Source organism: Hypanus sabinus, chromosome 30 (assembly GCF_030144855.1).
Source record: "Hypanus sabinus isolate sHypSab1 chromosome 30, sHypSab1.hap1, whole genome shotgun sequence".
NCBI lineage: Eukaryota > Metazoa > Chordata > Chondrichthyes > Myliobatiformes > Dasyatidae > Hypanus > Hypanus sabinus.
In genome coordinates this window covers 32,704,747-32,732,630 of record NC_082735.1, presented here as the reverse complement: position 1 = coordinate 32,732,630, position 27,884 = coordinate 32,704,747, and the positions used below count along the sequence as shown (strand labels likewise).

Here is a 27,884-nt window from a genome sequence, read left to right as displayed (position 1 = left end):
GGTGGTTGGGAAAGGTCAAGGGCTGGAGAAGGAGGAATCTGATAGGAGAGGAGAGTGGACCATAGGAGCGAGGAAAGAGGAGGAGACCCAGGGGGAAATAATAAGCAGGTGAGAAGAGGTAAAAGGTCAGAGTGGTGAACAGAGGAAGGGTGTGGGGGTGGAATATGTGCACCTGATGGAGAAATCACTATTGCCTCTAATGGGCATCTATTTTAAATTCAGCGCATTATCGTACTAATGCTACTCCAGTTGTGACTGAGATAAATTTCTTAGCAGAAGCACTGAACCAACGAATGACAGTGTTTGAGCTGCCTGAAGTTAATAATTTATAAGGGGCCTTGCAAAGAATGGGGCTGCAATATATGGAAAAGAATGGCCTTTGTTTGACACCCACAGTGCAACTTTAAGAGGTGCAGACTAAACTTAAACATCGCTCCCAAAGATTGCGCCCCCTTTTGACAGGCGAATCACTTTACTGAATGGTCTTCTGTGACTACAACAGTGGGAATGTGGTTTGACTGGGCTGTGGTGTGAGATTATGCGGAGGCAATCAGCAGAGTGGTTAAGGTTGGTTGACTGCTGAAATCAAGATAATAACATAAAGCTGGTGCACGAACTGCATTCAAACAGGTGTGGATTAATTGTGCTTTGAGAGCTCTCCAATTTAGCCCCTTGAGTCAGTGTTTAGAGACTGCTTCTTACTGAGCAAGTAATTCCATTTCAAAGTACTTTTTAACAAGCAACAACTGTGCTGGATGCAAATAACGGATGGAAGGTATAATTACAAGAGCAAAAATTACTGGCAACTTCTCTTCTGTTCTCAGTAAATATGGTAAGTTGGTAAAAAAAAAATTACATATATTTAAAGTGGAGTTTGATAGCTTCTTGATTAGTAAAGTGTCAAAGTTTACAGGCAGAAGCCAGGAGAATGTGGTTGAGACGGATAATAAATGAGACATAATGGAATGGCAGAGCAATCATGATGAGCTGAATGACCTATTTCTGTTCCTATGTCTTATGGCCTAAACAAACTCATATTCCAAATTGATTATGTTACTGTAATTAAAATTAACCATTCATATAGATTTTGGTGGTAGATAATAGTGTTACTCCCACGCTTCTCAGTTAGCCACTCCCACATGGGAGGAGTTCACATACTCTGCAGGTAGGGTTACCAGCAAAGCTGAGTCGAATACCCTGCATGCCGCTGTGCGCTCTGCCCTCTCCCTCGTTAACAAACACAACATGGTGTCAGAAGTGGGATTCGAGCCCACGCCTCCAGCCACCTTATCTGGTTGGTTAATCAGTCTGAACATGCTGTAGGATGCTGAAGTAATGGGAATATTAAAAGCTGATCTGATTTGCAGACTTGTGTTAGTTGGTGTACTGTCTCAATGTATAAAGCTCACAGGGAAATGCATTGATGAAAGATGGACTCTATTAACTTCACACATGGCATTACTCTCAAAGATTAAGGCTTGTCCAGCAAACTGCCAAGAATATTACTTTCCTTTAAAAGTTCAATGTGCATAAACATTTACTGTCCTGTATGGCAGCCAGTGTGAAATAAATGCTGCCATCTCAAGTCATCTACACACATAACATTAAACATTAAAGTGACATGGATTGAGTTTCACTTTGAAACTTTAACAAACTTTTGTAGATGCACAGTGGAGAGTGTCCTAACTGTTTGCATCATGGCCTCGTATGGAAACAACAACGCCAAGGAATGGAAAAGCTGCATTAAGTGGTAAGTACAGCCCAGTCCATCACAGGCAAAACCCTTCCCACCAGTAAGTACATTTACATAGAGTGCCGAGACAAGAAAGCAACATTCATCAAAAAAGCCCCCCACCATGCAGGCCATGCTCTCTTCCCACAACTACCATCAGGCAGGAGGTACAGAAACCTTAGGTCCCACACCACCAGTTTCAGGAACAGTTATTACCCTACAAACATCAGGCTCCTAAACTGGCATGAATAACTTCAATCACCACCACTCTGAACTGATTCTACGACACACAGACTTACTTCCACTACAGCTCATGTTCTCAGTATTTTTTTCATTTGCACTCTTTTGCACATTCATTGTAAGTCTTTGTCTGCTTACGTATATTCTTTCATAATATTCTATTGTACTTTATTTTCCTGCAAACGCCTGCAAGAAAATGAATCTCAAGATAATATATGGTAACGTACATGCACTATGATAGTAGTCAGCCAATGGCGTAGTGGGATTCACCCAGCCTTCGCCGCCAGTGGTTCCAGGTTCCAATCCAGCCAGTTTCTTGCACACTTTCCATCCATGCTATGTTCAGTGCCGAACAAGCAACTGGGCCTCATAAAAAGCAGACAAAAATGCTAAAGAAACAGCAAGGTTGATGCACCCCAAGAGCAGAAACGAACAACAATGACTTTAATAGTAACTTTACTATGAACTTCTACAGCACAATCTGCACTCATACGGTGATGTACAATATGACTACTCCCCGGTCAACCAGGTCGATTTCTACAGTAATGAATGGCAGCAACAAAAAATCAGCTCATATCCATTTCACATTGTGTTGTTAAAATCATATTTCTTTGTATGTGCTTTGTTAATTTTTTCCATATCAACAAATATTAAAGCAGCCAATAAGGTATGCATTGACATAAACAAGATCGGGGAGTGTTGATTGTAAAATGTCTTGCAAAATGTTTATTGTGAGTTATGAGTTATAAGTCTTTATAATGATTTATCATAATTGTCAATGTCTCTCAGAGGTGTGAGATTCAGGTTTGAGTATATAGTACAGTAGGATTACAAATTAGGATTAAATCAAGGGTTGGGACAATTCCTTTAATATGCTTTTACAAGCACTAATGGTGTAATTAACTGAAATATTTAGCAATTATTTCTGCATATCTTGTATTAGTGCTACTACAAAACCTTGTAAGTAATGATGTTTAATCTAAATTTCGTTCTGTTGTTTCAAAAGTGGAACATAATTGGTGAAGAGAAACATTAAGTAAATGGCCAGTTCAAGTGGAGATAGTGGGGATAAGCTTCCACTACCTGTTAAATGCTCCCAATGGCGTGCACCTCAAATTGCCTCAGGCAACCAAGACCAGCTCCTTGCCTTAGCGTGTGGCTTAGCTACTAAGTCTGGCAGAACCATTTCCACAGACGGGAGAAGGGGCAAAGGCGGGTTACCGGCACTGTAAAACAAGTCACTTTGGGCAGATGGGGCTCATCAGCTGTTGTTGGCAGCTCACCCAGGAGAAGAAAAATTCTGATCTCAAACTTTGGCTGGCTTGCAGCTGTACCATGGTTAGTGTGTCACTATTACAGCTCAGAGCATGCTGGAGTTCAGAGTTCAATTCTGGTGCTGCTCCCTAAGGACTCTCTGTATGTTCTCCCTGTGGAGTTCATGGATTTTCCACAGAACCTCCGGTTTCCTCCCACAGTCCAAAGACATACCGGGTAGGTTAACTGGTCATTGCAAATTGTCCCGTGATTAGATTAGGGTTAATTGGGATTGTCTGGGGTTGCTAGGGCACTGTGGCACAAAGAGCCAGAAGGGCCTACTCTGTGCCATATCAACTAAATAAAATAATAAATAAATATATACTCACTCATGGGAAAGACTTCAGGAATAAACTCTGACAAAAACTTTGGAGCAGGAGTCCCTAAGGCAGTTCAGTGGTGATTGGCAACACTTGAGATGCAACTGGTGCCAAACTGTATCAGTCTGTGTCACACTGTATCAGTCTGTGTCACACTGTATCAGTCTGTGTCACACTGTATCAGTCTCTGTCACACTGTATCAGTCTCTGTCACACTGTATCAGTCTCTGTCAAACTGTATCAGTCTCTGTCAAACTGTATCAGCCTCTGTCAAACTGTATCATTCTCTGCCAAATTGTATCAGTCTGCCAAACTGTATGAGTCTCTGTCACACTGTATCAGCCTCTGTCAAATTGTATCAGTCTCTGCCAAACTGTATCAGCCTCCTCCAAACTGTATCATTCTCTGCCAAATTGTATCAGTCTGCCAAACTGTATCAGCCTCTGTCAAATTGTATCAGCCTCTGTCAAATTGTATCAGCCTCTGCCAAACTGTATCAATCTCTGCCAAACTGTATCAGTCTCTGTCACACTGTATCAGCCTCTGTCAAACTATCAGCCTCCTCCAAACTGTATCAATCTCTGTCAAATTGTATCAGTCTCTGTCACACTGTATCAGCCTCTGTCAAATTGTATTAGTCTCTGCCAAACTGTATCAGTCTCTGCCAAACTGTATCAGTCTCTGTCACACTGTATCAGCCTCTGTCAAATTGTATCAGCCTCTGCCAAATTGTATCAGCCTCTGCCAAACTGTATCAATCTCTGCCAAACTGTATCAGTCTCTGCCAAACTGTATCAGTCTCTGTCACACTGTATCAGCCTCTGTCAAATTGTATCAGCCTCTGCCAAACTGTATCAATCTCTGCCAAACTGTATCAGCCTCTGTCAAATTGTATTAGTCTCTGCCAAACTGTATTAGTCTCTGCCAAAATGTATCAGTCTCTGCCAAACTGTATCAGTCTCTGTCAAACTGTATCAGTCTCTGTCACACTGTATCAGCCTCTGTCAAATTGTATCAGCCTCTGTCAAACTGTATCAGCCTCTGTCAAACTGTATCAGCCTCTGTCAAACTGTATCAGCCTCTGTCAAACTGTATCAGCCTCTGTCACACTGTATCAGTCTCTGTCAAATTGTATCAGCCTCTGCCACACTGTATCAGCCTCTGTCAAACTGTATGTCTCTGTCACCCTGTATCAGTCTCTGTCACACTGTATCAGCCTCTGTCAAATTGTATCAGCCTCTGCCAAACTGTATCAATCTCTGCCAAACTGTATCAGTCTCTGCCACACTGTATCAGTCTCTGTCAAACTGTATCAGTCTCTGTCACACTGTATCAGTCTCTGTCACACTGTATCAGTCTCTGTCAAACTGTATCAGTCTCTGCCGTACCTTTGGATTCAACAGCTCCGTGGAGAGTGAGAGCTTGCTACAAGGTCAATAGTTTGCTCTCCATATCATTCTGCCAATGCTTGCAAATAATGTAGACAGCTATGACACAATATCCATGGTCAACCCTGACCAATGAAAGACCTCAGTTCAAAATGTTTGTATATTGTAGGCAATTATAATTATAATATTAATTATAACAGATCTGTAGTGGCTAATTCTAACAAACCAATTCCACAGCTGGGGACCTGGCACAAGTTGTTATCCTTGCATGCCTCGTCCTCCAATCACTCCAGTAATGATGTTCCTAAAAGTTGAAGAAATGTATTTGATCTTTTATAAGCAACTAGCAAAACCATTAATATCAAAGGGATGCAATTAAGAGTAATTAAGCAGCCAACAAAAGATAAGACACCTAGTGAATCCAAAAACCAAACTACAACAGAACAAAGCAAGAATACGTAACTTATTCCCTTCACTTTTACCACCCCACCCATGTGACCAGTTTCCATTATAAACATGCATCACAAAATACAATACAGGTAGAGAACAGATGCAAGGATCCTACAAGATCCTTGTTACTACATTTCTATTGTCATAACAAGGAGCTGTTATAATTAATATTGTTGCAAAATATAAACAGGACATTAAACTGTTGTACGTCAGTTCAGCCAGTTCCACTTCCTTGTCAACCCATGGTTTATAGTTTATTTTTATTAAATGTTTAAATTTTATCCTTTTCTTTCGGCCCTACAGCCAGTTTAAGAGCTAAGGTGATACCATCTGAAATGGGCACAACGTATTTAACATTCGGGTCTGACTTGGGGCCGCTCATTTGGGCGGATCTGAAAGAGAAACCACTGCTTTCAAAGAACTACTCTTTCCCTTAGCTTAGGAGGAGGAAAGCTCAGACATCTACCCGAATGCAGGTTCTAACCAACGACCCATACCAGAAGAAGACTAATAAAACCTCAGTAAAAAGAAGACCCAACTTTGTTCTCGTTGACTTCCTTAGATTTTGTAAGCCTACAAATGAACTAACTTGGCTCAATATGAGACTTTGCTAGCGACGATGGATAGGGCTGCAACTGTGAAGACTTGACAGCAAAACCAGCAGATGGAGGTGGCATTGTGGAGAAGCTGCCGTGTGATGTTTTATTTCTGGACACCTATTCATTCAATGTGTTTTGTGTCTCTGTATCTCATGCTTCAGCTATTTGGGGTGTTTCAGCAACATCTGGAATTAAGCTAACTGCCTGTAATAAAAACACCATGAAAATGACATCACCTGTGTCAACAGCCAACAGCCGAGGCTTTTGCTCCTTGTCAGAGATAACAACCTACATTCACAGCGCTGTGCAGAAGTCTTAGACACATATATATATAACAAGGGAGCCCAGGAGTTTTGCTCAGTGTGTAGGAATTTTATCTATCGCACTGCTGCTGCAAAAATACACAAATTTCATGCCTTAAGTGAGTGATGATAAACCTGATTCTGATACGAGTCTCTATTGTGAACTGAGAGTGGGAAGGGGGCAGGGAGAGGGGAATCACTGTTGGGAAAAGGGCCAAGGGGTGTGGAGGGAGCGGGAAGCACCAGAGAGATATTCTGTAATGATCAATAAACCAATTGTTTCGAATCAAATAACCCTGCCTGCTGTCTCAGGGCTGAGTGTGTCTGCATTTCCCCCACCCCCACCCCTGGCGCTCCTTGTCTGCCACCCGTGCCACACCCCTCCCATGGCGCTTCACCTTTGCTGTTCCCAGCATCCTTTGCTCCCACCAGATTTACAGATGTGCTCTCCGCTCCCAAGGCTTTTGCACGGTACTGTATACAGCTCTATAATATAGTTCTGCCTTATAAGGGTGATTTAAAAAAATACTAAAGGAGATTGCAGGCAAGCTCAGTTAAAGGTGTAGGCTTCAAGAAGCCTCTTAGAGAGTTATATCCAGACAGCTGAAGGGGCAGCCATTCATAGATACAGAAGACTAGAAGTGGAAAGGGTGCAGTGATCTCAGAAAGCTGTGGTGCTTAAAGCAGATTACAAGGAAAGTATGTTATGAGCCTTGGAGAGGTTGAAAAGAAGGATCAGAATTTGAAAACTTGAGGCATTGCTGAGTGGGCTAATGAGTGTGCATGTATTGAATGACAAGAACTTGCTGAAAGCTCGGGTATAGAGCTTTGGATGAACTTGGGATGCATAAATATTCTAGCACTGGCCTGAAGAATCAGGATATGGAGCTTAAATATATTTACTATTTGCATGGTTGTGTTTTACTGTCATCTTGTATGTGCATGCCATATGAGAACTAGGCCCCAAGCCAGAGTGTGGCCTGTTTACAGCTGCCAGGAGAGGGGCATCAGAGCTGATGCTCTCTACTGGGGGCGATATGACATTCAGGCTGGAGTCGGTGCTGCCCCCACTGTTCACCCGGAAGAAGACAGGCTGTATCATGGTTGACTGCAGATCTTGGCAGCATTCATGCCTCTGGTCCGGACTTTTTGATTGCACAGCTGCATTGTACCGATACCTTTATGTGCTTGCTGTCTTGTATGTGATACGTGTGGTTTATGCTGCGTATGGCTGTTGGAACTGTGTTTTGCACCTTGCCCCTGGAGTGACACCGTCTCATTTGGTTGTATTCATGGGTATCTATGTACGGTTGAATGACAATTAAACTTGAATTAAATTGAAGAACATTAGAATTGTCTGTAGATAGTCCAGGTGTAATGACAAATAGAAGACACGGTGAAGGAGAAAGATTAAAGGTGAGAGCACCCTGACAAGTTGCATCTCCATCTGGGATGGGAGCAGCCGAGCACTGGACCAGAAGTCCTACAAATGACTGTGAAAACAGCCTGGAGGATCATCAGGGTCTCCCTATCAGGAGTGCTGTGTACACAGGGCCCTTAGTATTATGAAGGATCCCACCCCTCCATCCAGCATCCTCTTTGACTTTCTACCGTCAGGTAGGAGACTCCGATGCATAAAGACAAGAATGGTCAGGATGGGAAACGGTTTCTTCCCTCAGGCCATTAGGCTTCTGAACTCCCTGCCACAATGCATTGGAAGTGTCACCAGTTAATCTGTTTGGTACCTGACAATATTTAATTTATGCACTTTAGTTTGTTATTTATATGTGATTTAACTGTAGATTTTATACTTACCTTCATAAGTTATTGTGTTTTATGTGTGTTATGTATACTACTGTGCTTTACACCCTAGTTCGGAGAAACATTGTTTCATTTCTATATACATTATATGGTTATATAAGTTATATACATGTAAATAATTAAATGACAATAATGTGGACTTGACTTGACTTGTAACCATAATCTTGGTTAAATAGAAAATTTTAAGAAAAGGGTGAGGATCTTAGTGAAGTAATTTCATCACTGTGCAGCCTCAGAAGAAAAGACAAGACCACCAAGGGAGTGGGATGGGCTTCAGGACTTTTTTTCACGGGTCGTATTGGAGATTAAAGTGATGGGGAGAACAGTGAAATAGTGAGGGATGAGACCATGGAAGGAGTTAAAGGAATGAAATTTGAAATCTGAGACACTGTGGCTGGCAAGAATGATTGAGTGAGAGTTGGTTTGGCCAATGATGCAGGCAGCAAGAATTTTAGATGAGCCAAAGGTTGAGAGGAAAACTGGAATAATTGAGTCTGGAAGTGTCAACGAATTTTAGATTAAAAAAAAACAGTGCAACTAGACTTTCTTAAATTGGCAGGTGCCACTCAGTTCAGCAAGGTTTTAGAAGGGTAGGTTATCAAGCATAATGAAGGAACTTGCCTGGATTCACATCAATCAATATCAAAAAAAGATATAATGAAGAGGGAAAGGATGCTCGTAATTGTGGCAATGTTCCTTTTCGATGCACTGATAAAACTGCCACTTAAATTCATTAAACCTCAGGTAGTCTTTTTGTCTAAGCTAGCTCAAGGAGTTATCAAAGTTCCAAGTAAATTTGGAACTATATGTCACCATATACAACTCTGGGATTCATTGTCCAGCAGGCATACTCAATAAATCCCTAGAATAATAACCATAACAGAATCTATGAAAGATCGCGCCAACTTGGGTGTTCAACCAGTGTGCAAAAGACATCAAGCTGTGCAAATACAAAAAGAAAGAGATAATAGTAATAAATAAACAATAAATATCAAGAGCATGAGATGAAGAGCTTTTGAAAGTGGGCCCATAGGCTGTGGGAACATTTCAATGATGGAGCGGGTGAAACGAGTGAAGTTATCCCCTTTGGTCCAAGAGCCTGATGGTTGAGGAGAAATAACTGATCCTGAACCTAGTGGTGTGAGGCTCCTGTGCCACCTTCAATGGAAGAAATATTGCTTGTGAAATCCAGCAGTTCTGGTGAACAGAAATCCACATGACATAGAGGTCAAGACCAGAAGGGGAAGATCAGAGCAGTAAACAAAAGCTGGGTCAAGGAAGCAGTCTTTAAGCAGTGACCTTTTCCTCTATGGTAACTTCCTTTAAACATCGTCTCTGAGAACTGCGTGTTTTAGCTTCCTAGCATAGAAAATAACATTTACCAGACTTCCTTGGCTGTGAAATTCTGATATGTGAACATCTATAGTATTTTTATCCCGACTGAACAATTTCTTTACTATTTGCTCAACCTTTATTCTTTTCTTAGAATAGGAAATATTTTTCAAGGAAACCTTTTCATAAGCTTTGGCAGGATTGGGTGGAAGTTACTGATACCATTTTGACTCCTGATCTGAGTTGGCAGCTCTGGGTCAGATGACTGCAATCAACGATTCTTAATGTTACTGTTATGCTTTGTAACTCTAAAACTATTCAAGAAAAACCCACAGGAAACCTGGGGATAAATGTCTGTACTTTCTTTTTAACTTTTAGTGAGGTATACATTTATGATGTGGAGGTGTGACGACATATGCCATTCACATACTCTTACCTACACCCCATAATGAATTACCTAAACAAGTAAGAATGCTTAATCAAACAATACAGTACTGTGCAAAGCCTTAGGCACATAAATATAGCTAGGGTGCTTAAGACTTTTGCACAGTACTGTATTTGTCAATGTGGAGCGGAGAGTGAGTTTGTAAATCTGGCGTGGGCAAAGGATTGTGTGAATGGTGAGGGTGGAGTGCCAGGGGAGGGTATTTGGGACAGGTGGCAGAGAGGGAGAGATAGGGGTGGGGGCTGGTGCAGGTACAGACACACTCAGCCCTGAGACACCAGGAAAGGCCATTTGACTCCAAACAATTGGTTTATTGATTATTACAGAACGTCTCTCTGGTGCTTCCCGCACCCTCTGCTCTCTCTTCCCCTTTTCCCAACCATGATTCCCCTCTCGCTGCCCCCTTCCCATTTTCAGTCCACAATAGAGGCCCATCTCAGAATCAGGTTCATCATCATTCACATATGTTAAGAATTTCTTTTTGGTTGCAGTACAGTGAAATACATAAGATGACTACAGTGCTGTGCAAAAGCCTTAGGCACCCTAAGCTCAAAGCCAGCAGAAAGTTGCTGATGATTGCTGTGCCATCTTGGATGCTGTATATATGGCCAAGACCTTTGCACAATCCTGTATATTTACAATATTACTGAAACATTAAATACACAACAGTTACTTCTGTGAAGTCTTTTCCCCCGGATTAGAAGGTCCACATTCCAGGATATTCCCACCGGATTTGGGTGAGTTTAAAGTGTACATGGTCAAAAGGAACTTGCTTTACTGATACTGGTTTGATTAGGAAGGTAGCTGCAGTGATAACTGGCTTCACCGTGGCTGTGGACTCACTTTCATGAACTTCACTTCTGAATGTTATTTGGTTACTTTTATTGTTTGCGTGGTTTGTTTCTTTTTTCCTGCACATCCTGGTGGTCCTTTTTAATGGGTTCCATTGGGTTTCTCTTGTTCTGTGGCTGCTTGTAAAGAGACAAATCCGAAGGTTGTGTAATACGTGCAAACTTTGATTCTTAGTGCACTTTGAACTTTGAACCTTGATTTCAAACAGATCAGCTGGGCAATGTAACACTATATAAAGGCCCAATTTAGATCAGTAATAATGTCAGTGAAAATGTCAAGGTGAAAGCAAGTATTTATGGGAACACACAAAATGCTGGAGGAACTGAGCAGGTTAAGCGGCATCTATGACTTGGCCTCTTATCTCTACTCACCTGCTTATCACTTCCCCCTGGTGTCTCATTCTCCCTTGATCCACTTGGCTCTCCTATCAGATTCCTTCTTCTCCAGCCCTTTACCTTTTCCACCCAGCTGGCTTCACCCATCATCTTCTAGCTTGTCGACCTTCTCAAGTTTTTATTCTGGCGTCTTCCCCCTTCCTTTCCAGCCCTGAAGAAAGGGTCTCAGCCCAAAACGTTGACTGGTGATTGATTTTCATAGATGCTGCCTGACCTGGTGAGTTCCTCCTGCATTTTGGGCGTGTTGCTCTGGATTTCCAGCTTCTGCAGAATCTCTTGTGTTTAAGTATTTAGGGGGCTTCTTGTATTTCTTTCGGTTGAATGTAATTGTACTGTGGGGGAAATTAATTCATCATTGGATGATCTGAACGAATGGCAGATCATTATATGAGGAGCAAGCCTTCAGCTAGAGTGTCCAGTTTGCCCACTTCCTATTTTAGGGTTTGTTGTTTTTTTCACATCCATTGAACCCGATGATTCAGTCTCATTTGCGATGGCAAAGAGTAGGCTGATAGATGAAGTACAACTTCAAAGTTCAAAGTAACTTTATTCTCAAAGTATTATATGTCACCATATACAGCCCTGAGATTAATTTTCCTGCGGGCATACTCAGCAAATCTGTAGAATAGTAACTGTAACAGGATCGATGAAAAATCAGCCAGAGTGCAGAAGACAACAAACTGTGCAAATGCAAATATAAATAAATAGCAGTAAATAATGAGAACATGAGATAATGAAAAAAAGAGTCCTTAAAGTGAGATCATTGGTTGAGGGAACAACTCAGTGATAGGGCAAGTGAGTGTAGTTATCCCCTCTTATTCAAGATCCTGATGGCTGAGGGTTAGTAACTGTTCTTGAACCTGGTGGTGTGAGTCCTGAGGCTCTTGTACATTCTACCTGATGGCAGCAGCAAGTAGAGAGAGTGACCTTGGCGGTGGAGATCTTTGGTAATGGATGCTGCTTTTCAATGACAGATGTAGATGTACTGAATGGTTCGGAGGGCTTTACCCATGATATACTGGGCCAAATCCATTACCTTTTGTAGGATTTTCATTTCAGAGGCATTAGTGTTTCCATACCAGGCCGTGATGTAGCCAGTCAATATACGCTCCACTACACATCTGTAGGCTTCTGTCAAAGTTTTAGATGTCACGATGAATCTTCGCAACCTCCCAAGGAGGTAGAGTTGCTGCCGTGCTTTCTTTGCAATAACACTCACGTGTTGGGTTCAGGACTCGTCCTCTGAAATAATACTTCACAGGAACTTAAAGTTGCCCGCCCTCCCCACCTCTGATCCTCCGATGAGGACTGGCTCATGGACCTCTGGTTTCTTTCTCCTGAAGTCTATAATAAGCTCCTTGGTCTTGCTGAGCATGCAGATGGAAAGTTATTTTCTCAGAGCAAAGATCAGCCATGGTCACATTGAGGAGAAAAACAGGATTGAGGGTCCCATGATCCATTCCCTCCATTTCCTCTGTTATCAAGTTGTAAAGCAATACATCATGCACTCAGACCCTTCAGCCCACTGAGGCCATGCCAGCCACAATGCTCACTCAGCTTGCCCCAATTTCCTGTGTTTGTCCCATATCCCTCTTTGCCGTACCCCTGCACATACCTGTCCAAGTGCTTCTGAAATGGTACTATTGTACCTGACCTCAACATCTCTTCTTGGGTGCTCGTTCCATATCCTCACCACCCTTTTGGTGAAAAAGTTGCCCCTCAAATCCATTTCTAACCTTTTCCCTCAGTCTATTGCCCCTAGTTTTGGATTCTCTTACACTGGAGAAAAAGACCGTTACTGCCCACCTTATCTGTTTGAAAAGTTTGTACATTCTTGTGTTCTTAAGTGACATACCATAAGTATACAATAAAACCAAAAGGCTAGAAGATGTAGGAGCAGATTTTGGCCATTTGGCTCATCGAGCTTGCTCCGCTATTTCATCACGGCTGATCTATTTTCCTCTCAGCCCCAATCTCCTTCCTCCTCTCCGTATCCCTTCATGCCCTGACCAATCAAGAACCTATCAACCTCTGTCTTAAATACACCCAATGACTTGGCCTCCACTGCCATCTGTGGCAAAGAATGCCACAGGTCTTAGATTCCTCCACCATTGGAACCATCCTCACCACATCCCACTCTGTCGAGGCCTTTCACCATTCAATAGGTTTCTCCACAGTTTGTAGAGGTGCAGAGCCATCAAACGCTCCTCATATGACAAGCCTTTCAATCCCAGACTCATTCTCGTCAACCTTCTTTCAACCGTCTCCAAAACCAGCACATCCAATGGGGCCCAAAACTGCCCACAAAACTCCAAGTGAGGCCCCACCAGTGCTTTATAAACCTCGGCATTACTCCCTTGCTAAGAGGGACTAACAGTAAGGAAAAGTTAAAACTTTGGACCTTTGTCTCATTTACCTTTGAAATACTGGGAGAAACTTCACAAAATCCTTTGTTAGCAGTCAAAATAGGAAGGACAAATCTGATAATAGAACAGGTTGCACATAATGTGTAGGAGGGACAAACATTTGGGCCAAATCAAATGTTCTCATTCCTTGTTTTCTTATGGGAGATCGTTTGGATGTTGCTATTGTCTGCATATGTCAGTGTTTTCTTGCATTTGGCCCTTCAAGTGCCAACATTTCTACTTTGCATAACTCACAAACCCATTAATAATGAACACTAAACTTTGGACTTGAATAGCGATGATCGTTTTTGCATCTGTTTTGGTTAGTACCTTTACTTGCTCTGAAATTTATATTGTATTTGGGTGAAAACAGCATTTCCCAGTAGAAACATATTTTTAAATAGAAGTTTTTAGCCTTTGAATCTTTGGTTATAACCCTGCCCTGAATGAACAAGGCTGCTGTGCTAGAAATGTGAATATTAACTAGGAATTCCTATTAATGCCAATAAACACGAGAAAGGTAGTATTAGTGCTTCCAAATGTTCTAGGTATTACTATTAAGTGAACACCATACATGGTACGGTAGCGTAGTGGGCAGCACGACACTTTACAGCACCAGCGACCTGGGTGAATTTCCCGCTGCAGCCTGTAAGGAGTTTGTATGTTCTCCCCATGACCGGGTGCTCCGAGTGCTCCAGATTCCTCCCACAGTAAGTTAATTGGTCATTGTAAATTATCCTGTGATTATACCAGGATCAAATTGGGGGTTTATGGGGCAGCTCAAAGGGCTGGAAGGGCCTATTCTGTGCTGTATGTCAATAAATAATTTTTAAAAATTGAAAAATCTTAGACCCGTAATTCCCAACCGTTTCCACGCCTTTGACCACTGTCATTAACCCAAGGGGTCTGTGGATCAGGGGTTGGGACACCCCTGCCTTAGATTATAAACTGCACTAGAAGGATTTGGCTTAATAACAAAGGAAAGACTCATGGTCAAGGTTGACATCTAGTATTTCCTATTCATTGTCTTCAATATGATAAGAGGTGGGCTCTGGTGCCAAGACTTAAAACAACACGTGATCAGGTTTTTTCAGTGCTGAGGAAATCAGACAAGCTTTCCAAAATGTTCATGATCAAGACGCGGGTTTGTTAAATTAACTGCCCTCGTAAATAGTAGGACTTGACTGATTTGACTTGATGAGGAACCTTGACATGAACCAACCAATGTTCCAGACAGTTATTTGTTGATCAGGGTATTTAATGATTACGTGTTGATTTTTGCTACAATTTGAAAGTAAATTTAAATTTTCATTATTTGGAAAAAAATATTTATTGAAGTGGACTGTTTCTATTATTATTTGAATATGTTCAGGAAGTACTTTTATGTTTATCACTTTCTCCTTCTAGAAATCAAATTTGCCTCCTACCTCGTCTCACCTGCCTATAGCTTCCTCCTGGGTCCCCTCCTCCTTCTCTTCATGCCCTGTCTCCTGTGGGCTACTCTCCTCTCCCATTAGGGATTTTGTTGATGGTGCTCACAGATTTGAGAAGATTCATGACCGAGAATTAGCCAGGATGTCACACAGCATGATTTTCACCAGTTGCTAGAAAGCAGGAGCCGAGGAGAATAGCAATGGATATTGTCACATTTGATTCAGCGATTCTCAATCGAAGAGGAGAAGATTCAGGGAATAGGTTGAAAAGTAGAAGCACCCTAATGCAAACTTGACATCTTTGCTGAGAAGCAGTTTATGTAAAACAGGGTTTTGTGGATATTTGGATAATGAGCTATACATGAGCTGCCCTGAGCCAGATGCAAATGTATCAGTATATTTTACACTTAACTTAAGGTATTTCCAAGTTAGACAAACTTCCATGAGTTTGGAATTGATAATCTACTGGGAAAATAAAGCTAAATCATATACTAGCCACACTGTCCATAAGATACATCATCATCTCCTGTTTTAATTACGATTTTCCATACCTTAGTTCCCCTGGCTTCATGCATGGCTTAGCTACTAAGCCTGGTAGAACTGTTTCTACCGACAGGAGAAGGGGCAAAGGCAGGTTATTGGCGCCTTAAAACCAGTCGCTCTGAACGAATGTGGCTCACCAGCCGTAGTTGGCAGCTCATCTAGGAGAAGGAAAACTCTGATCTCACTATACCCACTCACGGGGGAGTATTCAGGCGTAAACCCCGAGGAAAAATCTGGAGCTGGAGTCCCAAAGACAGTCCTAAGTTGAGTTCAATGCCGACTGGCAACTCCTGCGATGATGTTGGTGCCAGAATGTATCAGTGTTTGCCATTCCTTTGGATGTGTGGAGAGGGGAGCCCTCCAGCTTGCTCAATGTTGTACTGTCCTGGCTTGTGTATCACGTAGATGGAACGTCCATGGTCAACCCTGACCAAAGGAAGGCCAAATAGCAATAGCATACCTTAGTACACTGTATCGGTCACAGCAACATGTAAGTTTCCCACAACTAACTTTATCGTGGGTTGGCATCATGCATCATACTCAGTGACAAAAGAATATGACATGCTTGCCTTCATAGATTGGGACAAAGCAGATACGAATTGGGCTGATCTGCTGAGACTTTACGAAATCGACTGCACACGGAGTACTGTGTGCAGTACCGGTCACCACATTGAAGGAAAGATAGAACTACACGAGAGACTGTGCAGAGGAGGGTCACCAAGTGTTACCTATGCATGGAGCAAGAACAACTTGATAATTCTCACAAACAATCCGATACAGTTCACCGAGATAGTGTCTAGATTGAAGGACTTAACTATAAGAAGAGATTGGCTTGAGCTTGTTTCCGCTAGAGCAAGAAAGGCTGATGGGTGACCTGATAGAAGTACAGTACTGTGCAAAAGTCTTAGGTGCATATATATATAAATATATAGCTAGGGTGCCCAAGACTTTTGTACAGTACAGTATGGTGGTTAAAATATGAAGGTGGCTGGGAAACAGAAGTAAGAGTACTTATTTTCATTCTGGTGAACAAAATCCCTCCCCCACCTTCCCTATTCCCCACTCTGACCTTTTACCTTTTTTCACTTGCCGATTACTTCCCCTGGGTCTGCTTCTTCCCTTTCTCCTGTGATCCATTCTCCTGTCCTATTAGATCCCTTCTTCTCCAGCCCTTGACCTTTCCTACTCACCTGACTTCACCTATCACCTTCCAGCTAGCCTCCTTCCCCTCCCTCCACCTTTTTATTTCGGCATCTCCCCCCTCCCTTTCCCGTCCTGATGAAGGGTCTTGGCCCGAAAAGTCAACTGTTTACTCTTTTTCATAGTCGCTGAGTTCCTCCAGCATTTTGTTTGTGTTGCTAAGAGTACTTAACTTTGAATTAGTTCAGTAGTACCAAGTGTTATTTGGTAACTGGAAAGACAAAATATGCAGTACTGTGTAAAGGTCTTAGGCAACATAACTATATATCTGTCTAAAACTTTTGCACTGTATAATATATAAACTTATGAGAGGTTTGCAGTAGATTATGTAGAGAGTCATTTTTTCCCCATGGTAAGGGAATTGAAAGCAAGAGGGCACAGTTTTAAGATGAGAGGAAGAAGCTTAAAATGGACTTGGGGTTAAGATGTTTACAGATAGTTCGAGGATGTCAAAACACATTTAGAGAGACACTTACACAGGAAATCCATGAAAGGATATGATCTTAAAATTCAAAGTAAATTTATCATCAAAGTACATATATGTCATGATATATAAGCCTGAGATTCATATTCCTGTGGGCATACTCAATCAATCTATAGAATAATAACCATAACAGAATCCATGATAGACCACCCAATTAGGGCATTCAGCCAGAAGGCAGAAGACAACGAACTGCGCAAATACAGAAAGAAGAAATAATAATAAATTAACAAGCAATAAATATCGAGAACATGAGGTGCAAAGCGAATAGTCCTTGAAAGTCAGTCTATTGGTTGTGGGAACATTTTAATGGTGGGGCAAGTGAAGTTATCCCTTTTGGTTCAAGAGCCTGATGGTTGAGGGGTAGGAACTATTCCTGAATCTTAATGGACAAGTAGGATGAGGGTAGATGGGAAATAAGACTGGCATATAGATGGTAGGTTGAAGAGCCTGTTTCTATGCTGTACAACTCTATGATTCTTTTGCATTGAGAGGTGATTTGTCTTCAGTTAGCTGGCACGTCAACCCCACTTGTTTTATCAGAAGTTGTTAATACAATTAGAACTAGAATCATCTTCATTTTGTGCCGTGTCGTATGATGTGGATGTTGAGTGACTATGATTGTCCTTGGCAAATTTTTCTACAGAAGTGGTTTGCCATTGCCTTCTTCTGGGCAGTGTCTTTATAAGAGGGGTGACCCCAGCCATTATCAATGCACTTCAGAGATTGCCTGGTGTCAGTGGTCACATAACCAGGACTTGTGATCTGCACCAGCTGCTCGTACGACCATCCACCACCTGCTCCCACGACTTCATGTGACCCTGATCGAGGAGCTAAGTGGGAGGAAGGAGTGTCTTACACCTCCTTTGGTAGAGAAGTATCTCCACCCCTCCAGCCTAGGTCTGGGGTATAAGGCTGGAAAAATAAGCCCCCTCTTAGCAGTCAGAAGGAATAGAAACAAAGGCTGTTAGAGAGAAAATGAAATATATGTCTAGCCAGGTATCAAGTTTATATCTCATGAATTGTGTAGATTTTATCAGGAATACACATGTTCTTGGAAAAAGCAAACTGTGTATAATACTCTATGTGTAGTCTAAGAGAAAACTGTGGTCAGTAGTGTGACAGACAGAGGATATTCAAAAGGAAATGACTGTCTACAAGAACAAGGAAAGCCTCATAGCCAACAAATAATGGCTTTACATGTGTGTGAAGCTCCATACGCTGCTGTTTTCAATCAACTGCTCAATTTTTCTTACTGTAGATGTATGTTTTCATCAGCCTAATGTATATAATGTGTGAGCAGTAACCATGCTCCAAATAAACATTACAGTTCACCGTCATTCAGAGAAAACCGGCTGCCAAGTTGCAGAGTGCAATTTTTAAGGCACCCATATTAACCTGAGGCCTTCTTAAAGACCCAAGTTTGAAATGCAGCAAGAACACAGAACCAGTTCTTTGTTTTTCTCAGTTTGTTGTAATTTATTTTTTATTGAAGTTCATCATTAGACAAACATTTCCATAAGATGTATTTCAGACATTGTACATATATATCATATAGTCATATCTGCCACAAATCTCCACATAATATTCATCTGAGGTAGACACTTATAGAAAAGAGAGGAAAGAAAGAACAAGCAAAAGGAGAAAACTATGTACAAGTAGGGAGTAATCTTTTGTTTACAACAGATTCATTGATTCATTCATTTTTCCCAGTATGAATCAAATTGTTCCAACTTATGATTAACAGATGCTGTTATCTTCTCCATTTCCATGCATTTAGGGTTGGGCTCTCCTGTGATAACCATTTCCTAGTAAGAGTCTTTTTACCAGCCACCAACAGTATATTCATTAAATATTTATCTCTTTTCTTGAGGTATATACCCAAAATATATGGTCTTACAAGGGCATTTCACATTTAAAGATGTATTGTAGGGCACTGTGTATCCCACTCCAATAGTCTTTGATAACGGACTATTCCCAGAAAATATGAACCAGTTCTAATGAAGGGACATTGATTTGAAGTTTTAAATCTTATTTCTTTTTTCTGCGGATGCTGACTGACCTGCTGAATATTTCTGGTGTTGTTTTTATTTATTTCGTAGTGCAACAAACTTTTTTTTTGTGTGCACCTAGCTTTTAGGAATGAGAAGTGCAGAAGGAAGTTGGTAAAGTCTGATCATCTTCATCATGTGCCATGTCACATGACATAGGCAATTATGGTCTCATAAAATTACAATTGTACAATCCAACCCAACACTGGCTCCTGTGGGATGATGGAGGCTTCGGTGGTGTGTTCGCCCCTCGAGTCCGGAGCTGGTGACTTTCCTCTGGCATTTGTGGGCATCAATTTATGCCATGTGGCAGAGGTCAACAGCAATCTGGAGTATCCTGAGGGTGACCATTACCCTGCTCTCCCATGGGCACAGCAGTCCCATTGCTTGTGTCATGCTCGGTGAGAACAAAGAATGTAATTCATGTTTTGGCTTTTTAAGCAGCATAGTCTTAGGCTAGCCTGAGTTAATGTCAATGTTAATTTTTCTTGATGTAAATAAGAACTGTTGTTTCTCAGATCACGGATCAAATCTCACATAATTGATTCATGCACAACCTTTGATGTTATTTATGGGAATTTACCACCAGGCAACTTCTTCTCCATGCTAAAGAAAATACTGCTGGAAGGTCAGGGTTTGAATTGCTCACCAAAGCTGTTGTTCAATTATCATCATTGTGTCATATGACATGAGCGATCTTGGTCTTATCCATGACCGTAATTGTACTTGGCAAATTTTTCTGCAGAAGTTATTTGCTGTCGCCTTCTTCTGGGCAGTGCCTTAACAAGATGGGTGACCCCAGCCATTATCAATACTCTTCAGAGATTGTCTGCCTGGCATCAGGGGTCACATAACCAGGACGTGATACTCACCAGCTGCTTATACGACCATCCACCACCTGCTCCCATGGCTTCACGTCACTCTGATTGAGGAGGGCTAAGCAGGTGCTACTCCTTGCCTAAGGGTGACCTGCAGGCTAGTGGAGGGGAGGAGTGCCTTATACCTCCTTTGGTAGAGACGTATCTCCACCCCGTCACCCAAGTTTGATAGCCTGCAGCAGTCGGGCTAAAATTTGTCCTGTTTGATTTATTCTGGTGGCTCCAAATCCAAATGGTACACTGGGCTGTCACAGACTGAATGTGTTACAAGTGCAACCAAGATATTGGGCAATGTATGAATCACAATCTATGGTCACACATCAGTTGGATATTGAAAGTGTGAAAGCACTTTTAAATTGAATGTGGGTCAGTGTTGACAGTCATTATGTGCCATGTCATATGACTGGACGATCATGGTCTTCCATCTGTCTTTCATTTGAGAAGTTCTAATAAGCTCTTCAAAACTTTGGCCTGTCCATCCCTTGATAAAACTCATGAAAGCCAGGCGCTGTCGACAGCAACTTTTTCTTCCACCAGTTTTTCCTGACATTGCAAGATGTTCGAGCTTCCCTTTCCTCAGTACATGTCCCAGAAATTCCCATTCCGTTTCCTGACTGATAATATCAGCTCTCTTCTTACGCTGGCTTTTCGCAACACTTCCTCATTTGACAAATGGCACCTGCTAAACGCCAAAGATGCCTTCTGCGGTACTTGCATCACGCAGAGGGCTACATCCCCAGTGCATCTCCTCGCAGCCTCTTGATAGCTTGGAAGTCAGACTGAGATGCAGCAGCTCTCTTCGACTGCTTGAGACTCCCTGACACCACAGAGGTCAACAAAACCTGAGATTCTTCAGGCATCTCCAGATCCGGTGGGCGGCATGAGGCATAAAAATTCACCTTGGCTGTCTCCCTGACAGCCACTGATAATGCAGTCAATGTCCAACAGTGGCCGCAGTGAGTGTCAGACTTCAGTGAGGATACTGTGACAGGGGCAGTGATCGTTGTAAGTCTGAGAAGGATCCCTCCGTTAGGCACCACTGATCAAATTTTAGCATCAAACTGATTAACTTGTAATGAAGTAATGATGACAAAATAGATTGTAGAATAGTGTGCTTTATAAAAGGATGAATGAGGTAAGGAGGCCCTGATTGAGTAAATTAAGGATAATACAAATGTTTCAAATGGTTAAATGTTCAATTTAGTATCAGAGAATTTATACATGAAATCCTTATTCTTCACAGACATCCACAAAACAGGAAAAAACCTAAAGAACGAGTGACAGAAACATCAGAACCCCAAGCCTCCCATGCGCAAGCAGCAACAGAAGCATCGAACCCCCCCTCCCCTCATTTGCAGCATCAAAAACACTGTCACCCCCTCCCTCCAGCTGCAAGCAATCGCAAAAGCTTCTAAAGAGACTTTGAACTGTAGTCAAAGCTACAGTCCATCCCAACACTTCAGTATCTTAGCCAGGCTCTCTCTCCCTGGCAAGGGAGAGAGACATTGCTCCTGTAACAACAAGAGCGGGAGAGCGCTGAAAGTAAAAATACAGAATTACCCATTTGGACTGAATATTTACACCACAGAAGAAACTGAAAAAATGTACACAGATTGGGTACTCCTTATCTGAAATGCCTGGGGCCAGGAGTGTTTTGGATTTCAGATTTTTATGGATTTTGGAATATATAATGAGATAGTTTGGAATCACCATAATTTCTGACACTGAATTTATGTGCTACCAGTGAGCAGTTTTTGTCTTACACATGTCCACCATATATATGCACTGATACAGCTGTTCAGCATGTTAGATTTTCACCACTGACGATCTTTGCAAACTCATCAATGAATTTCTCTGCTGCTTTGTGATCAGCAGACACTTTAGCACCACAAATCTTTAAAAATTTAATGCTGTGGCTCTTCTAAAATTACTGGTACTCGCCTGCTGAATAGTTACAATTACATTCAATTTTCAGTTCATCGTGGTAGATCTTTGCTTGTGTCATGATCAGCATACTTTTAATTAGTATTAAGTCTCAATGTTCCCACTTTGACACTGATGAATCCACTCTTTCAATACACATTCAAGATCTTCATTTTTGGCTTTATGCAGTGTTTTTCTATTTTTCATAAACTTCTGTTTATTACATATGTGAGGTCACTTCTCAGAACTGACTCTGGTGCGCACAGACCTGAGTATTATCTAGGAACTTCCCCAAAGCATTGTGGAATTTTCCATTTGTGACATCATGTCTGCATTTAAAAAAAAGCGAATTTCAGAGATTTTTGATTTTTGGAATTTTGGATAAGGGGTACACAATCTATATCACATTAGAGCTATGCAGTGATTCTCTCCATTTAAGAGATTGACCAGTGCAAAAGAGAATCACTATTTACTCATCCCACCATTATTAAAACTGTTTAGATCATTAAGGCTCAAAGAAGGGAAGTCCGAAATTAATTTCAGAGTAGCCCCTCTCATAGAGGATTGGGGAAGGAGGGAACTGAAGACAAAAAAAATAGGAGTAGAAATCAGTCAGTTGGCCCATCAATGTAATCCTGTTGCAGGGTTTTGACTCAAACTTTCTATAATTACCTTCCACCTACAGATGTTGGCCAGCCTGCTGAACTTCTAAGGAGATGTTGCTCCAGATGCCAGAATCTGTGGCCTCTGGTGTCTCTGGCCCCTCAAGCCTGTCCTGTCATCCAAATATAACCTTGGCTGATATGCGGTAGCCTTAATACGTCTTCTGTGCCAGTTCCTCATAACCCTCAATCCATCGATCTGTCAACTATTTATTTAACTCCACTCTAAATCATCCAGCCTGCACCACCCCTTGTGGAAGAGAATTCCAGAGATCCATTCCTCTCTGAGAGAAGAAGGAAGACTCATAAACCTTCTATGACCTTAGTCCTCTCCAAATCCCAGCATGCTGATCTGGTTTTAATTTCAGATTTCTCGTTTGATAATTTGGCTGCTTTGAATACTTTAGAGTCTGGGACTCTGTAGAGTGCTGTTTGCAATGCTGATGACCACTGAACATTGTGTCAAGTGGGTGAAGTACTTGCATGTTGATTTAAATGTGACTACAGACCTTGTGTTCACTCTAAAGGTTTGTATCGTGCCATCTTTGTAAACAAAAGGATGAGGTTACCTTTGCCTGGGGACGTACTTAATAAGAAACATACACTTCGAACTGTCGGCAGAGCTATATTCTAGTGAAGTTTCAACCATGATCTGACTTCTCAACAATCTCTACACTGTATGTTTTGATATTTATAACCTCAACGCTCCATGCCTTAAAGAAGATTACAAGATTCTTCCCATTTTGTGGTGGTCAGGGTTACATCTGAGAGCAATGTTACTTTTTAGTGTTTACTGTAATGATGATGCTGATGATCATTACGTTCCAAGTCAAATGATCATGGTCTTCCATCTATCTTTAATCTGCCTGTGGGGAAGACCTCCTTCACACTGTGATTCCTATTCTTTCCTCTATCCATCACCATGATTGTTCTTGGCAAATTTTTCTATAGAAGTGGTTTGCCATTGCCTTCTTCCCAGCAGTGTCTTTACAAGATGGGTGACCCCAGACATTATGAATACTCTTCAGAGATTGTCTGCCTGGCGTCAGTGGTTGTGTAACCAGGACTTGTGATCTGCATCAGCTGCTCATACAACCATCCACCACCTGCTCCCATTGCTTCACTTGACCCTGATCGGGGGTGGTGGAGAGGGAGTGGAGGTGGGGCTAAGCAGGTGCTACGCCTCGCCCAAGGGTGACCTGAAGACTTGCAGAGGGAAGGAGAACCTCACACCTCCTTTGGTTTAGATGTATCTCTCCCTGCCACAGAAACTGTAATGATAGATGTGCCAATACAGTACCTTACAGAGATTGTAGAGAGAGTATGACAGTACTGGGCAGAGGTGGTAAATTACCAACTTCATAAACTCTAGAAATTTAGCCATGGTTGCAATCACTGAATTTGTCATCTGATAGGCATCATGCCTTAAATACTAGTTTCAGTAATAGTGTGCAACGGTTATTAATAGATTACAGAAATGGAAATCTGCTAGTGTAGTTATATGTCAGTTACGGAACTCGTTGAGGGTAACCGGCTAAGTGAAACCAGAACATGGAACCAGGGAACACACGCAAAATGATGGAGGAACTCAGTAGGCCAGGCAGCATTGATGTAAAAGAGTATAATCGACTTTTCGGGCTGAGATCCTTCATCAGGACTGGAGAAAAAAAGATGAGGAGTCAGAATTAGAAGGTGAGGGAGGGCAAGGGAGGAAGAAGTACAAGGTGATAGGTGAAACCGAGTGGGGGGTGAGGGGTGAAGTGGGAAGTTGATTGGTGACAGAGGTAGAAGGGGGAATCTGATAGGAGAGGACACAAGGCCATGAAAGAAAGAAAAGGGGGAGGTAAGGGGATACGATGAGAAAAGGAAATGAGAATGGGGAATGGTGAAAGGAGGGGGAGAAATCGATGATCATGCCGTCAGGCTGAAGGCTACCAGATGGAATGTAAGGTATTGCTCCTCCAACCCGAGTGTGGCCTCATCGTGAAAGTAGAGGAGGTCATGCTGATTTCTTGAGCTTCTGGGAATGCCCCCACTTCTCCATTCCACATTCCCTTCTCTCTCTCTCTCTCTCTCCCCCTCCCCCTCTCCCCTCCCCCTCTCCCCTCCCCCTCTCCCCTCCCCCTCTCCCCTCCCCCTCTCCCCTCCCCCTCTCCCCCTCCCCCTCTCCCCCTTACCTACCCATCACCTCCCTCTGGTGCACTTCCCCCTTTTCTTTCTTCCATGGCCTTCTATCCTCTCCTATGAGATTCCTCTTCTCCAGCCCTGTACCTCTTTCACCAATCAACTTCTCAGCTCTTTACTTCACCCGTCCTCCCCTTTTCAGTTTCACCTAACACCCTGTGTTTCTTCCTCCTCTCCCCCCTCCATCTTCTAACTCTGACTCATCATCTTTTTTTCTCCAGTCCTGAAGAAGGGTCTCAGCCCGAAATGTCGACTGTACTCTTTTCCACAGATGCTGCCTGGCCTGCTGAGTCCCTCCAGCATTGTGTGTTTTGCTCCAACTTCCAGCATCTGCAGATTTTCTCTTGTTTGAGCATGGAACCAGGGAGCTGAGAGGACAGTTAAAGGTTATTCTATTTGAAGATTTTGTGGATTGTGAAGGGATTGAGATCTGTCTTCTGTTATTGTTAACGTTCATGTTGTGCTGTTCCTGAGGTGAAGCAGAGGGCCAAATCAAAGTCAAATATTCTTGACAATCTTCAAAGCAACACAGAATGCTGGAGGAGCTCAGCAGGTCAGGCAGCATCTATGGAAATGAATGAACAGTCAATATTTCAGGCTGAGACCCTTCATCAGGACTGGAAAGGAAGGGGGAAGATGCCAGAATAAGAAGGGGGGGAGAGGGAGAGGATGAAAAGCTAGTTGGTGATAGCCGGGTGGGGGAGGGGGGTCTTGAAGCAAGAAACTGAGAGGTGATGGGTGGAAAAGGCAAAGCTCTGGAGAAGAAGGAATGACTCCCAACAACAGAAAAATCCAAGAAACACTTGACATGTGGATTCTGCCCCTAAATTCTCAGATGTTGCTTTGAGGTTGAGGGTCGGAGGGGACAAGGAAGTTAACGTTTACCCACCCAAGGAGAGCAATTCCATTTAGACAAATACTCCATCATCAGTGAGAACATACTGCAGAGCGGACAGGTGTCCAGTATCCAAAATCATCAGATTTTGCAAGGTGCAATATACCCAAACGTCCATTTTCATGAATTCCAGTATTTGTTCTGACAGGGTTTCCTGCAATAACTTCTAGCAAGGAAAAGATTGAGGCATGATTGAGAAAACAGAAACACTGAAAGAGCACTTATTTACATGTCCTTCTTTTAACCCAAATCTGTGGTCCTGTGGAAAAGTCTAGGATGCCTAAGACTCTTGTGCCGTACTGTATTTGTCAACGTGGAACAGAGAGAGAGTTTATAAATCTGGCTGAATCGAAGGATATTGGGAATGGTGAGGGTGGAGTGCTGCGGGAGAGGTGTAGGGCAGGTGGCAGAGTTGGTGTGGAGGGGGTGGCATGGGCTCAGACTTGAGGCAAGGTTATTTGATTCCAAGAAATTGGTTTATTGATTATTACAGAATGTCTCTTGGATTCTCCCTTCCCCTTTTTCCAACCATGATTCCCCTCTCCCTGCCCCCTTCTCACTCTTAGCTCACAATAGAGACCCATATCAGAATCAAGTTTAGCATCACTCACATACTGTATGTCATGAAATTTGTTTTCTTTTTTGCAGCAGCAGTACAGTGCAATACATAAAATTACTACAGTACTGTGCATAAGTCAATAGACAATAGACAATAGGTGCAGAAGTAGACCATTCAGCCCTTCGAGCCTGCACCGCCATTCTGAGATCATGGCTGATCATCTACTATCAATACCCGGTTCCTGCCTTGTCCCCATATCCCTTGATTCCCCTATCCATAAGATACCTATCTAGCTCCTTCTTGAAAGCATCCAGAGAATTGGCCTCCACTACCTTCTGAGGCAGTGCGTTCCAGACCCCCACAACTCTCTGGGAGAAGAAGTAACTCTCTGGGAGAAGAAGTTTTTCCTTAATTCTGTCCTAAATGACCTACCCCTTATTCTCAAACCATGCCCTCTGGTACTGGACTCTCCCAGCATCTGGAACATATTTCCTGCCTCTATCTTGTCCAATCCCTTAATAATCTTATATGTTGCAATCAGATCCCCTCTCAATGTCCTTAATTCCAGTGTGTACAAGCCCAGTCTCTCTAAACTCTCTGCGTAAGACAGTCCAGACATTCCAGGAATTAACCTCATGAATCTACACTGCACTTCCTCTACAGCCAGGATGTCCTTCCTTAACCCTGTACACAATACTCCAGGTGTGGTCGCACCAGGGCTCTGTACAAATGCAAGAGGATTTCCTTGCTCTTGTACTCAATTCCCTTTGTAATAAAGGCCAACATTCCATTAGCCTTCTTCACTGCCTGCTGCACTTGCTCATTCACCTTCAGTGACTGATGAACAAGGACTCCTAGATCTCTTTGTATTTCTCCCTTACCTAACTCTACACCATTCAGATAATAATCTGCCTTCCTGTTCTTACTCCCAAAGTGGATAACCTCACACTTATTCACATTAAACGTCATCTGCCAAGTATCTGCCCACTCACCCAGCCTATCCAAGTCACCCTGAATACTCCTAACATCCTCATCACATGTCACACTGCCACCCAGCTTAGTATCATCAGCAAATCAGCAAAGTCTTAGGCACCCTAGCTATATATACAGTACGAAGACTTTTGCACAGTACTCTATGTATCCTGCATTAACAACATTGAACGCTCTTACCAGCCTTTTCCTTTCCTTTCCACTAAATGTCCCTTTTTATTTGGAAGGTGTTGAAAGTCGTACCTCTGCCATATCAGAACTTGGAGGCCAAAGCTCTTGATGATTCAACCTCACTCAATCTTGGCTTTGCAGCTCAATACAGATACTTTGCATCTTTGGCTTAGGCTATTGAATGGTCTACATTAAATGTCTCCTTGTGCACTGGAGGTCCCAGGGAAAGATCCAAGAGATCCCCAAATGGTTGAAAATCACCACCATTTTCTGAGTTCGTTTAAGTTAGTGGAATTTTATTGAAGGTATCAACGTTCCC

General features: G+C 42.4%; 1 protein-coding gene across 46 annotated transcripts in view; it reads left to right on the top strand.

Annotated features, from left to right (window-relative positions):
* LOC132383513 (collagen alpha-2(VIII) chain-like) overlaps positions 1-27,884 on the top strand; it is a 395,145-nt gene that overhangs the window by 216,159 nt on the left and 151,102 nt on the right. For 5 of the 46 annotated variants that reach the window (XM_059954603.1, XM_059954600.1, XM_059954597.1 and 2 more), the window contains one exon: positions 1,664-1,750. The exons of 40 other annotated variants lie outside the window; for them this stretch is intronic. The gene's annotated coding sequence lies outside the window, so the exon portion shown is untranslated. Of the gene's footprint in view, positions 1-1,663; positions 1,751-5,881; positions 6,491-27,884 lie in introns of those variants that run through there. One more of the 46 variants, XR_009508698.1, reaches the window with a different exon arrangement.